We start from the raw sequence: 14642 nt of genomic DNA on the forward strand, positions 1-14642 counted from the left end.
TTTTAGTAGGAACTACCTTGGGTGATAACTTTTAAAGGGAAATACCCATACACTGTTGTAGCACACTAGTGAAATTAATAGCATATTTTCAATTTGTTCCTCAAGTTACCCTCTGTCAAGACCATTGCTTTCACCATTTAATGTGAAAATGCAATGAGACATTTTTAAAAGCTATATGACTATTGAATTATATTGTTGCATGTGTATATTAAGTAGCCAATAATATAACACTATTACAGATAAATGGGGCCTTTGAAAATGTGAAAAAACAAACTTTATGAAAATGTATATAGTATATAACTTTTGTTTCAAATGATAAATTCTTCTTTTTCAGTACTACAAAGATGAAATAATTTTGAAGTTTTAGAATAAATGTAATATATGCATTCTAATTCTAATTCTAAATGTTTAAAAACCTTTCTAATACTGCAAAAATATTGACTTTTAATTTATTTATTTAATTGACTCTTAATTGCTTTATTTTACCATTTTCTACCTGATTTTTTTTTTCTTAATCATTATTTCTCATAATCACTTTTTTTTTTTTTAATCATTACTCTGGCCTCAGAAGTAGAACTGAATTCTGCTCTTGCTAGATGTGAGAAAGTGGTAGGAACTTTAGTAGGGGTTTGTATTTTGAGAAGTGCCCCTGAGAAGATTATAAGAATGTAGAAAATATACCCAGTGTTAATCCTATGCAAAAAAAACTAAGTAAGTTTTTTCCTAACAGGGAAGTAATCACGGGCTGAATCATGCTACTTAGCTTTTGTGTGCAGATTTCATATGTCTCCTCTATGAAGAATATTTAAAATCATGTTTAAATAAGAATATATTCATGCTAACATATATTTTTCAAAGCACATATGGAAATTTAGCCCAGATTGTCTACATATAGAGATTTTTATTTAAATTTTAAAATATTTTAAGGTATGAAGAAATTATATTTATAGGTATTTATGAGATAATTATTTTCTGCTACATACAGTATTGGCTAGTGAACTCCGTTTTAAACTATCTGATTAATTTCTTGTAAATTAGCATAATCTTGACTTGATTAAGGAATTTTACTTTCAACATTAATTTGATAATAGCAATTTAAGATATATTCATACTTTCAAATTATGAAAATTACTTGTGTAAAAGGGCTTCAATATCATATCTGATTTTTGTATTGTTTATCTCTTACATAATATGATAAAATTTTAATTCTTTTTAATTGCCTTTTGCCATTAAACTATTTCATAATAAATTCTGTACAAAGAGTTTTTCCCCCAAATAGAGGTTTATTTGTGAAATGTAAGGGTTTCTTATGTGATATTTTAAATAAAGTACCATAAATGTAACTCATAAGTATTTCTTTAGGAATATTATAAACACTGAACCTGTGTCAGCCTAGAGAATCTCTGTTTTGAAATAAGTATTCAAATAGCCTAAAATGTGGTGTTGAAATTATTTTGTGAATTTTTGCCTAAAGCATTGCTACATGTGCTCATGCCTTGATCCAGTGTTAACATTTCTATTTGTGATGTGTCATCATGAAAATGAGATGCTCTACCCTTAATTGTTTATAAGTGAGTAAAAAAAATATTCTGGTGGATATTCAGTATATGTAATTGCTCTAAATGAACATGTACTGATTTTAGTGGAAACACAGTCTGTTCTTACCTTTGAACAGTGGATTTTATAGGAATGAATGGGTTCTTTAATTTTTTTAATGCAAGAAAATTATAAAGTGCTAATAATCACAGATTCTGTCCATATGATACCAAAAACAGTATTTTGGTTAGTTCAGCCTAACACACAAACATACCGAGATTTTTTTAACTTTCCAAATCACTGGCTTTCTATCATGCAGTCTATATACAATTAGAGCAGACTATACATATAGGACTCTCCCCATGGCTGGACAGGCTAAATTAAATCACTAAGAAAGGTGCTTTTTTATGACTTCAAATTGTCAACTTCAATCTTAATTCTCTTAAGATTTTCCTTGAAGGTCTTTCATAGCTTTGCAGACATTCAGCCTACACAGGGCCTGGAAGTTGTCTCCCAATGTCTGGTTACCCTACTTCTTTAAAAGCTGCTGTCCATCACATTACTCAACTGCCCTGGCAGTTGGGTGTAACAATGAGACTGAGAGTTGGTCAGTGAGATGTAGGGGCACTGTGGTTGACTTCCTGGAAGTCTCTTCAAAGAAAAGCAGCACTTGTTCTTTATCTTATTCCTCCATCTTGCTGCCGCAATTGTGGATACAATAGGAGACCTGGCAAAAGTCTAAGAGGACCAAGGCCACACCCTAAGGAAAGCCTATTAGAAACTAAAAAGATCTTGACAACTTCTACTTCACTATTTGACTCCCTCTGCCTGTATTTAACTCACTGTGCATTTGGGTTTCTTTATATGAAGTCAGACTAATCCATTCTGGTCTTCTGTTCTTTGTCATGATTCTATTTAACACTGAATGAACTAGACTGCAATAATTCTTATCTTTAAAAGTTTTTCAAGGATAATGTGCAATTCAAATTGGAATTGATTTTCCATTGTTAATTAATGATACTCATTTTCTTGCCTTTGATCTTTCATTTGATATTTTGTATTTGCTTGGAAAATATTGTTTTCTTTATAACTGTGTAATAGCTATTTGCTAAAACTCTGTAATAGCTAAAATATCGCTATCAAATTACATGCCATTTTTTATATCATTCTCATAGATCTGCCTTATGAGCATCTAAATAAAAAGTATTATATAATGTGTTTTAACCTCTTTTTTGAAGTGTTACATACAAATGGATTTTTCTTTCTTACTGAATAAGACTTCCCGTATTTGATGAAGGCCGTCTGTTTCTTTCTAGAAGCATCTGGAAAGCAATACATGAAATAGTTTTGGGCTTTTGGAGGTTTTGTTTGTTCGTTTTTGCCAAAGTAGTCATTTAGGAAGATATCTATCTAATGAGGTGGTATTTTAAAAATTATTTCAGGGCACCTGGGTGATCAGTCAGAAAAGCATGTGACTCTTGATCTCGGGGTTGTGGGTTCAAGGCCCACGTGGAATGTAGAGGTTACTTAAACTTAAAAAAAAAAAAATTATTTCAGGGGCGCCTGGGTGGCTCAGTAGGTTGAGCGTCCGTCCAACTTCGGCTCAGGCCATGATCTTGCAGTCCATGAGTTCGAGCCCCACATCGGGCTCTGTGCTGACAGCTCGGAGCCTGGAGCCTGCTTCGGATTCTGTGTCTCCCTCTCTCTCTGCCCCTCCCCTGCTCATGCTGTGTCTCTCTCTGTCTCAAAAATAAATAAAAACATTAAAAAAATTAAAAAAATATTATTTCATTTCACTAGTGTTAAGTATCTTTAAACCAGGACTCAACATAATAGTTGAGCTGTATTCTGTAAGCAGAAACTGTATCTTATTCACTGCTGTATTCCCAGTGTCTAATGCAGTATGGTCCTGAAGATACTAATGAGATAATGAATGCTGACTCATCTTTAGAGAAAATTATGTTATTTATCACCCCACATGCATGCAGCTGTGCCTGCATCCTCCTGCCCACACCCCTCCCCATCACTGTCTCTACCTCCTGCCTTGCTTCCTGGCTGCCACCATCGCCACACTGCTGTACTGAGGAGAAACCAACCTTGGTGCCTGTGCGCAGGATCTGAGGAAGCTCTGGCTTCCCTGACAGCTGCCAGGGAATGCATGGGCGTTAATGTCCTGAGAGTAGGGTTGCCAGGCAAAATAGAAGACACGCAGTTAAATTTGAAATGCAGACAAACAATGAATAATTTTTTATTTAATTCTATTACAATTGCACGGGACTTTTTTGTTGCTAAATCTGGCAACTCTCCCTGAGGAGTGATCTTTGACCAAAGAGATGCAGCACAAGAGGGAGTTGGTAGATAAATTCTCCCTTCCTTTCCTGCAGATAAGCTAGCTATTCCATAGTATAATAATGCTTAAGTCCTCCATGAAAATATCATAAAAGACTGAGCAATTGGCTGCATTTGTTCCAAAGCTATGGCCAGCTCAAGTAACACCTATATTTGCCTGCCTCAACTTCTATCTTTTCCTCACCTGCTTCCCAGAGAGAGTGCCCACTAATAAAGTGGCAGCAAGTAAATGTTTGTTTGTTTGTTTGTTTGTTTAAGGCAGGCTCTAGGGAACCTAGGCTGGCAAATTAACTTTGGTAGAGGATTCTTCAAATGGAAAATGTGACATGACATAAATGATGTTGACAAAGTCGCACACAGGGCCCTGCAGGCTCAAAATCCAGATCACTTGAAAGCTCTGAGAGTGGATGCATCTCCCAGGGACAGATTCATGTAGATCAAATGTATAGTGATTGTTAAATCAGAATAGTCATTTGTCATTTCTGTGAGAAATAATCAATGTCCTATAGGTAAGAATACCAGTATTGCCTTAACTAAGCATATTCTATCCTTTAATTTGTTTTTAGAAGAATTCAAATTATAGCCCAAAGTATGTTGGGATCTGTTATGGGATGAATTAAATCCCCCTAAAATTCATATTAATTCATAGGACCTTTAAAGAGGTATTTAAGGTAAAATGAGGTCATATGGGTGGGCCCTAATCCAAGGATAACTGGTGTCCTTAAAAGAAGAGGAGATAAAGGGGCACCTGGGTGGCTCAGTTGGTTAAGCCTCTGACTCTTGATTTCTGCTCAGGTCATGCATGAGCTCATGGTTCCTAAGAACAAGCCCCGCATTGGGCTCTGTGCTGATAGCACAGAGCCTGCCTGGGATTCTCTCTCCCCGTCTCTGGCCCTCCCCCACTCACTCTCTCTCTCCCGTTCTCTCTCTCTCTCTCTCTCTCTCAAAATAAATAAACATTAAAAATAAAAAGGAGATGAAGACACTGAGGGAAGAACATGTGATGACAAAGGGACAAAATGTCCACCTACAAGCCAAGGAGAGAGGCCTCAAGAATGAAACCAATTTTGGACACCTTATGGACTTCTAGCCTCCAGACTGTGAGAAAATAAAATTTCTGTTGTATAAGCCACCCAGTCTGTGGTATTTATTTTGGCAGCCCTAGCAAATTAATACAGAGTCCATGGAATTGGAGCAAGTCAAGTCAGTTATAAACCTTGAATAATTAATGTCATTGGAATAAACTTGTCTGATTAATCCTGCTCCACAATAAAGACAGTTCTATCCTGGATTTACTACACTGTAACCCCCACCATGTGAACACAATAGTTCTTTTTAGTTCTAAAAGCTGGAGAACATTTTCATTTCATGGAATATTCCTAAGTCACAGAACTGAAGCTTTGGTTAGGTACAAATCACTCCATAAATTCATTTCATTTACATATTACCATTTAGTTTCTCCATTAAACATGAATAGCTCTTCTATCTTCCTATGTAAAAGTCACTTGCAATTTGGATTATTAGTACATTTTTTATTAGAATAGTTGACTGCAGAGGTGGCTGATCTTTTACTTTTGTTCTGTCCCATGTATTTATTACTCCCAAATTTGCACTAATGATTCTGTCAGAAAGAGGTAATTATTTTTGTTTCTCTTTTAAGCTTTGTTTCTGTCACAAACTGAAAGATTTTTTTAAAACACTGAAGTAGATAAAATGCTAGCTTTATATGTTTTCTTTCTGTTACATAATTCCCCCAGAGCTAACCTACAAAGACTATACTCTAATTACATTTCTTATATGCTATAAAAATTCTATTTAAAATTAATTACTCTGACTCACAAAAGAATAACATTTGTTTGAACATTTGGAACATCTGGCATTATTTAGAGACTACAAATTCATATGTAATCTAAAATACTTACTAGAAACATTCTTAAGTTGTGCTAATGAATAATTACAATTTTACTAAATATTGCTTAATTAGGCAGTGTGCAAACAAGTATCAGGAAAAAATATCAGAAGAACAATGTTATTTCTTAATACTACATTTATTAATGTTCAAAATATCCTTAGTTTCAGTGGGAATGCAAACTGGTATGGCCACTCTGGAAAACAGTATGGAGGTTCCTTAAAAAGTTGAACATAGAACTACCCTATGACCCAGCAATTGCACTACCAGGTATTTACCCAAAATATACAAAAATACTGATTCAAAGGGGCATATGCACCCCAATGTTTATAGCAGCATTATCGACAATAGCCAAATTATGGAAAGAGCCCAAATGTCCACTGATTGATGAATGGATAAAGAAGTGGTGTGTGCGTGTGTGTGTGTGTGTGTGTGTGTGTGTGTATATGTTTGTGCGCACACATACACAATGGAATATTACCCAGCCATCAAAAAGAATGAAATCTTGCCATTTGTTTTTTTTTTTTTTTTAGATAGTGAATATCTGATGATATCTTTATTGTACCCTCATATATGATTGATAGTTTTATTATTTTTTTATTTTTTTATTTTTATTTATTTTTTATTTTTTTATTTTTTATTTTTATTTTTTTTTTCTGAAATTTATTGACAAATTGGTTTCCATACAACACCCAGTGCTCATCCCAAAAGGTGCCCTCCTCAATACCCATCACCCACCCTCTCCTCCCTCCCACCCCCCATCAACCCTCAGTTTGTTCTCAGTTTTTAACAGTCTCTTATGCTTTGGTTCTCTCCCATTCTAACCTCTTTTTTTTTTTTTTTCCTTCCCCTCCCCCATGGGTTCCTGTTAAGTTTCTCAGGATCCACATAAGAGTGAAACCATATGGTATCTGTCTTTCTCTGTATGGCTTATTTCACTTAGCATCACACTCTCCAGTTCCATCCACGTTGCTACAAAAGGCCATATTTCATTTTTTCTCATTGCCACGTAATATTCCATTGTGTATATAAACCACAATTTCTTTATCCATTCATCAGTGGATGGACATTTAGGCTCTTTCCATAATTTGGCTATTGTTGAGAGTGCTGCTATGAACATTGGGGTACAAGTGGCCCTATGCATCAGTGCTCCTGTATCCCTTGGATAAATTCCTAGCAGTGCTATTGCTGGGTCATAGGGTAGGTCTATTTTTAATTTTCTGAGGAACCTCCACACTGCTTTCCAGAGCGGCTGCACCAATTTGCATTCCCACCAACAGTGCAAGAGGGTTCCCGTTTCTCCACATCCTCTCCAGCATCTATAGTCTCCTGATTTGTTCATTTTGGCCACTCTGACTGGCGTGAAGTGATACCTGAGTGTGGTTTTGATTTGTATTTCCCTGATAAGGAGCGACGCTGAACATCTTTTCATGTGCCTGTTGGCCATCCAGATGTCTTCTTTAGAGAAGTGTCTATTCATGTTTTCTGCCCATTTCTTCACTGGGTTATTTGTTTTTCGGGTGTGGAGTTTGGTGAGCTCTTTATAGATTTTGGATACTAGCCCTTTGTCCGATATGTCATTTGCGAATATCTTTTCCCATTCCGTTGGTTGCCTTTTAGTTTTGTTGGTTGTTTCCTTTGCTGTGAAGAAGCTTTTTATCTTCATAAGGTCCCAGTAATTCACTTTTGCTTTTAATTCCCTTGCCTTTGGGGATGTGTCGAGTAAGAGATTGCTACGGCTGAGGTCAGAGAGGTCTTTTCCTGCTTTCTCCTCTAAGGTTTTGATGGTTTCCTGTCTCACATTTAGGTCCTTTATCCATTTTGAGTTTATTTTTGTGAATGGTGTGAGAAAGTGGTCTAGTTTCAACCTTCTGCATGTTGCTGTCCAGTTCTCCCAGCACCATTTGTTAAAGAGGCTGTCTTTTTTCCATTGGATGTTCTTTCCTGCTTTGTCAAAGATGAGTTGGCCATACGTTTGTGGGTCTAGTTCTGGGGTTTCTATTCTATTCCATTGGTCTATGTGTCTGTTTTGGTGCCAATACCATGCTGTCTTGATGATGACAGCTTTGTAGTAGAGGCTAAAGTCTGGGATTGTGATGCCTCCTGCTTTGGTCTTCTTCAAAATTCCTTTGGCTATTCGGGGCCTTTTGTGGTTCCATATGAATTTTAGGATTGCTTGTTCTGTTTCGAGAAGAATGCTGGTGCAATTTTGATTGGGATTGCATTGAATGTGTAGATAGCTTTGGGTAGTATTGACATTTTGACAATATTTAATTTTCCAATCCATGAGCAGGGAATGTCTTTCCATTTCTTTAAATCTTCTTCAGTTTCCTTCATATGCTTTCTATAGTTTTCAGCATACAGATCCTTTACATCTTTGGTTAGATTTATTCCTAGGTATTTTATGCTTCTTGGTGCAATTGTGAATGGGATCAGTTTCTTTATTTGTCTTTCTGTTGCTTCATTGTTAGTGTATAAGAATGCAACTGATTTCTGTACATTGATTTTGTATCCTGCAACTTTGCTGAATTCCTGTATCAGTTCTAGCAGACTTTTGGTGGAGTCTATCGGAATTTCCATGTATAATATCATGTCATCTGCAAAAAGCGAAAGCTTGACTTCATCTTTGCCAATTTTGATGCCTTTGATTTCCTTTTGTTGTCTGATTGCTGATGCTAGAACTTCCAGCACTATGTTAAACAGCAGCGGTGAGAGTGGGCATCCTTGTCGTGTTCCTGATCTCAGGGAAAAAGCTTTCAGTTTTTCCCCGTTGAGGATGATGTTAGCTGTGGGCTTTTCATAAATGGCTTTTATGATCTTTAAGTATGTTCCTTCTATCCTGACTTTCTCAAGGGTTTTTATTAAGAAAGGGTGCTGGATTTTGTCGAAGGCCTTTTCTGCATCGATTGACAGGATCATATGGTTCTTCTCTCTTTTTTTGTTAATGTGATGTATCACGTTGATTGATTTGCGAATGTTGAACCAGCCCTGCATCCCAGGAATGAATCCCACTTGATCATGGTGAATAATTCTTTTTATATGCCGTTGAATTCGATTTGCTAGTATCTTATTGAGAATTTTTGCATCCATATTCATCAGGGATATTGGCCTGTAGTTCTCTTTTGTTACTGGGTCTCTGTCTGGTTTAGGGATCAAAGTAATACTGGCTTCATAGAATGAGTCTGGAAGTTTTCCTTCCCTTTCTATTTCTTGGAATAGCTTGAGAAGGATAGGTATTATCTCTGCTTTAAACGTCTGGTAGAACTTCCCTGGGAAGCCATCTGGTCCTGGACTCTTATTTGTTGGGAGATTTTTGATAACCGATTCAATTTCTTCGCTGGTTATGGGTCTGTTCAAGCTTTCTATTTCCTCCTGATTGAGTTTTGGAAGGGTGTGGGTGTTCAGGAATTTGTCCATTTCTTCCAGGTTGTCCAATTTGTTGGCATATAAGTTTTCATAGTATTCCCTGATAATTGTTTGTATCTCTGAGGGATTGGTTGTAATAATTCCATTTTCATTCATGATTTTATCTATTTGGGTCATCTCCCTTTTCTTTTTGAGAAACCTGGCTAGAGGTTTGTCAATTTTGTTTATTTTTTCAAAAAACCAACTCTTGGTTTCGTTGATCTGCTCTACAGTTTTTTTAGTTTCTATATTGTTTATTTCTGCTCTGATCTTTATTATTTCTCTTCTTCTGCTGGGCTTAGGCTGCCTTTGCTGTTCTGCTTCTAGTTCCTTTAGGTGTGCTGTTAGATTTTGCATTTGGGATTTTTCTTGTTTCTTGAGATAGGCCTGGATTGCAATGTATTTTCCTCTCAGGACTGCCTTTGCTGCGTCCCAAAGCGTTTGGATTGTTGTATTTTCATTTTCGTTTGTTTCCATATATTTTTTAATTTCTTCTCTAATTGCCTGGTTGACCCACTCATTCGTTAGTAGGGTGTTCTTTAACCTCCATGCTTTTGGAGGTTTTCCAGACTTTTTTCTGTGGTTGATTTCAAGCTTCATAGCATTGTGGTCTGAAAGTAAGCATGGTATAATTTCAATTCTTGTAAACTTATGAAGGGCTGTTTTGTGACCCAGTATATGATCTATCTTGGAGAATGTTCCATGTGCACTCGAGAAGAAAGTATATTCTGTTGCTTTGGGATGCAGAGTTCTAAATATATCTGTCAAGTCCATCTGATCCAATGTCTCATTCAGGGCCCTTGTTTCTTTATTGACCGTGTGTCTAGATGATCTATCCATTTCTGTAAGTGGTGTATTAAAGTCCCCTGCAATTACCACATTCTTATCAATAAGGTTGCTTATGTTTATGAGTAATTGTTTTATATATTTGGGGGCTCCGGTATTCGGTGCATAGACATTGATAATTGTTAGCTCTTCCTGATGGATAGACCCTGTAACTATTATATAATGTCCTTCTTCATCTCTTGTTACAGCCTTTAATTTAAAGTCTAGTTTGTCTGATATAAGTATGGCTACTCCAGCTTTCTTTTGGCTTCCAGTCGCATGATAAATAGTTCTCCATCCCCTCACTCTCAATCTAAAGGTGTCCTCAGGTCTAAAATGAGTCTCTTGTAGACAGCAAATAGATGGGTCTTGTTTTTTTATCCATTCTGATACCCTATGTCTTTTGGTTGGCGCATTTAATCCATTTACATTCAGTGTTATTATAGAAAGATACGGGTTTAGGGTCATTGTGATGTCTGTATGTTTTATGCTTATAGTGATGTCTCTGGGACTTTGTCTCACAGGGTCCCCCTTAGGATCTCTTGTAGGGCTGGTTTAGTGGTGACAAATTCCTTCAGTTTTTGTTTGTTTGGGAAGACCTTTATCTCTCCTTCTATTCTAAATGACAGACTTGCTGGATAAAGGATTCTTGGCTGCATATTTTTTCTGTCTAGCACCCTGAAAATCTCGTGCCAATTCTTTCTGGCCTGCCAAGTTTCAAAAGAGAGATCAGTCACGAGTCTTATAGGTCTCCCTTTATATGTGAGGGCACGTTTACCCCTTGCTGCTTTCAGAATTTTCTCTTTATCCTTGTATTTTGCCAGTTTCACTATGATATGTCGTGCAGAAGATCGATTCAAGTTACGTCTGAAGGGAGTTCTCTGTGCCTCTTGGATTTCAATGCCTTTTTCCTTCCCCAGTTCAGGGAAGTTCTCAGCTATGATTTCTTCAAGTACCCCTTCAGCACCTTTCCCTCTCTCTTCCTCCTCTGGGATACCAATTATGCGTATATTATTTCTTTTTAGTATATCACTTAATTCTCTAATTTTCCCCTCATACTCCTGGATTTTTTTATCTCTCTTTTTCTCAGCTTCCTCTTTTTCCATAACTTTATCTTCTAGTTCACCTATTCTCTCCTCTGCCTCTTCAAGCCGAGCTGTGGTGGTTTCCATTTTGTTATGCATTTCGTTTAAAGCGTTTTTCAGCTCCTCGTGACTGTTCCTTAGTCCCTTGATCTCTGTAGCAAGAGATTCTCTGCTGTCCTGTATACTGTTTTCAAGCCCAGCGATTAATTTTATGACTATTATTCTAAATTCACTTTCTGTTATATTATTTAAATCCTTTTTGATCAGCTCATTAGCTGTTGTTATTTCCTGGAGATTCTTCTGAGGGGAGTTCTTCCGCTTGGTCATTTTGGATAGTCCCTGGCGTGGTGAGGACCTGCAGGGCACTTCCCCTGTGCTGTGGTGTATACCTGGAGTTGGTGGGCGGGGCCGCAGTCAGACCTGATGTCTGCCCCCAGCCCACTGCTGGGGCCACAGTCAGACTGGTGTGTGCCTTCTCTTCCCCTCTCCTAGGGGCGGGATTCACTGTCGGGTGGTGTGGCTCGTCTGGGCTACTTGCACCCTGCCAGGCTTGTGACGCTGGGGATCTGGCGTATTAGCTGGGGTGGGTAGGCAAGGTGCTCGGGGGCAGGAGGGGCAGGCTTAGATCGCTTCTCCTTAGGTGATCCACTTCAGGAGGGGCCCCTCTTCCGTGGGCCTCTCGTCTGCGTTTGGCTCCGGCGACTCTGTTCTGCTAATCCTCTGGCGGTTTTCTGGGTTATTTAGGCAGGTGTAGATGGAATCTAAGTGATCAGCAGGACGTGCGGTGAGCCCAGCGTCCTCCTAAGCCGCCATCTTGCCGCAACTCGAAATCTTGCCATTTGTAACAACATGGATGAAGCTTGGTGTATTACACTAAACAAAGTAAGGCAGAGAAAGACAAATACCCTGATTTCACTCGTGTGGAATTTAAGAAACTAAACAGATGAACATAGGGGAAAGAAAACTAGAGGGAGGCAAACCATAAGACAGACTCTTAATGACAGAGAACAAACTTTCTGATGGAGAAAGGTGGGTGGGGGATGGGCTAAATGGGTGATGGGCATTAAGGAGGGCAGTGTGTGAGCACTGGGTGTTATATGTAAGTGATGAATCATTAAATTCTATTTCTAAAATCAGTATTATGCTATAGGTTAACCAGAATTTAAAACTTGAAATGTTAAAAAAAAATCTGAACTAGAACCAAAAAATAAATAAATAAAAAATATACTTAGCTTTATATTAAAAGTAAAAAATGTACATAGGACAACATATTATTAAATGTCAAGTTAATCTTCAATCTATAGCTGCTTTTAAGGAATTGCAATTTGTAACTAAACAGATGTTTAATTCTGCAAAATTGTTATCAGACTGAAACATTTCTATTCTCCATAATTTATTTCTCATACATTTCTCTACTATTAATTTATCTTTTTGCTGAGATAATTTACCATTTCAATAGTTAGTCATTTTACTCTTAGATCCTTCTGTGTTGTGGTATCAGGAAACTGTCCTGTGCTCTTAACTTAGAGTCTTCAAACAATACATTTTAAAAGGTTCAGTGAATGATTAAACTTAAATCCTTTACCGGGGCCCTGGGTGGCTAAGTCAGTTGAGCATCCGACTTTGGCTCAGGTCATGAGCTCATAGCTCATGAGTTTGAGCCCCGCACTGGGCTCTGTGCTGACAGCTCAGAGCCTGGAGTCTGCTTCAGATTTTGTCTCCTTCTCTCTCTGCCCCTCCCCCACTTGTGCTCAGTTTCTCTCTCTCAAAAATAAATAAAATATCAAAAAAAAATTAAATTCATTACCTAATATAAACAATTAAAGCTTTTTAAAAGCTTAAACTTGGTACACTTAACAAAAAGAAAAACAAATATTATCACCAGTAAGAAAACAAAGGAAATGGAAAATACACAGATGGATACTCAGTGAAAGCCAATTTTATGGAGATCGTTAAAACTACTCCCAAATAACATTAATGAAAATATACAGGCATCATGCTAGACCAGTGCTTCTCAATTTCAATATGCACACTAATCACCAGGCAGTCTGGTTAAAATGGAGATTCTGATTCAGGAGGTCCATCCTGGGTAGAACTTCTGTACCCTAACAAGCCCCTAACTACCTAACAATGCCTATGTAGGTAGTTCAAGGACCCATTTCGAGCAGCAAGGACTTATAATTTACCTTACTCTGGGTAACTTATGAAATGCCTTAATTTGGCTTCAGTTAAAATTTAAAAACCAATTTATAATCGTTGAAATCTTTAATGTACATTTGTTGAGTACCATTAGCCTGACCAAGAGCATAACATCACTTAGGAACTTGTTACACATGCAAATCCTTGGACCTCCCCTAGGCTTAACTGCAGCTGACTCAGGAGGTGTGGTGCAGACAGTCGGTTTTAATTAGTTTTCCAAATTATTCTGATGCATGTTAAACTTTCAGAAACATTATTCTAGATACTATGCTGAGGGGTTGGGGTGCAAATCCGGGGAAGTGACTTTCCTTGCTTTCAAAGTCTCTAGAAGGAAGGAGTTGGGCACCTGAGTCAATAAACACCATTAAGTATGTGGTAAGAACAAAACCATAATGACAAAGTGGCATCCAACAGAGGATGTAAAGAAGGTTCCCCCAAAAAGTCACATGAGCTGGATTTCACAGGGAGCTAGATATTTGAAGACAGTCCCATGTACAACAATATGCAAAGGTAATGCAGGAAGAAGCTTGGAACCTTCCTGAAACAACAAATAATTCAGTCAAGATGGCTTGCATATGGGGTGTTAGGATTTCCATCCTGGTTGCCTCTCATTTGTCAAATAATAAAAACAAATACCATTAGGGGCACCTGGGTGTCTCAGTGGGTTAAGTGTCTGACTGCAACTCAGGTCATGATCTCGTGGTTTGTGAGATTGAGCCCTGTGACAGGCTCTGTACTGACAGCTTAGAGCCTGGAGCCTGCTTCAGATTCTGTGTCTTCCTCTCTGCCCCTCCACCACTCACACTGTCTCTCGCTCTCAAAAATAAAATAAAACATTAAAAAGATTAAAAACAAACAAAAACAAATACCATTAGAGCTAAAAAAAAAATTACAAAGTTGAATCTATTAATTTCCTAGGTAAGGGAACCCCTTCCTATGAAGAATTTCACTGGCTTCACTGAGCAGGAAAAGAGTTTTTAAGTGCTAGAAAGGGAGCGTTCACAGGAGTCATGCGAATTAAGCATTGGGAACTGGTACTGTGGATATGGGACAGAATGAATATATAGATTTGTAAACAATTAAAGTAAAATAAAAATCTTTTTGTTCATTTGTTAGGAAAGTGTCTGCAATTAAGTCCAGTGAGGAGAGTGTGACTTTCCAGTCACTGAGGTTTATGGATTCTCATCAGATTCACCTTTTGTGCTGAAACACTATAGTCAGTTGATAACTCCCAGATAAACTTTGCTTTAAGTGGAAAATTTTTTTTGACAGTCCCTCCTCTTCATCTTTACTCATCCGGAGATGCCAGGCTCAATACACAAAGATTAAACAAA

Source organism: Prionailurus bengalensis, chromosome A2 (assembly GCF_016509475.1).
Source record: "Prionailurus bengalensis isolate Pbe53 chromosome A2, Fcat_Pben_1.1_paternal_pri, whole genome shotgun sequence".
Lineage (NCBI taxonomy): Eukaryota > Metazoa > Chordata > Mammalia > Carnivora > Felidae > Prionailurus > Prionailurus bengalensis.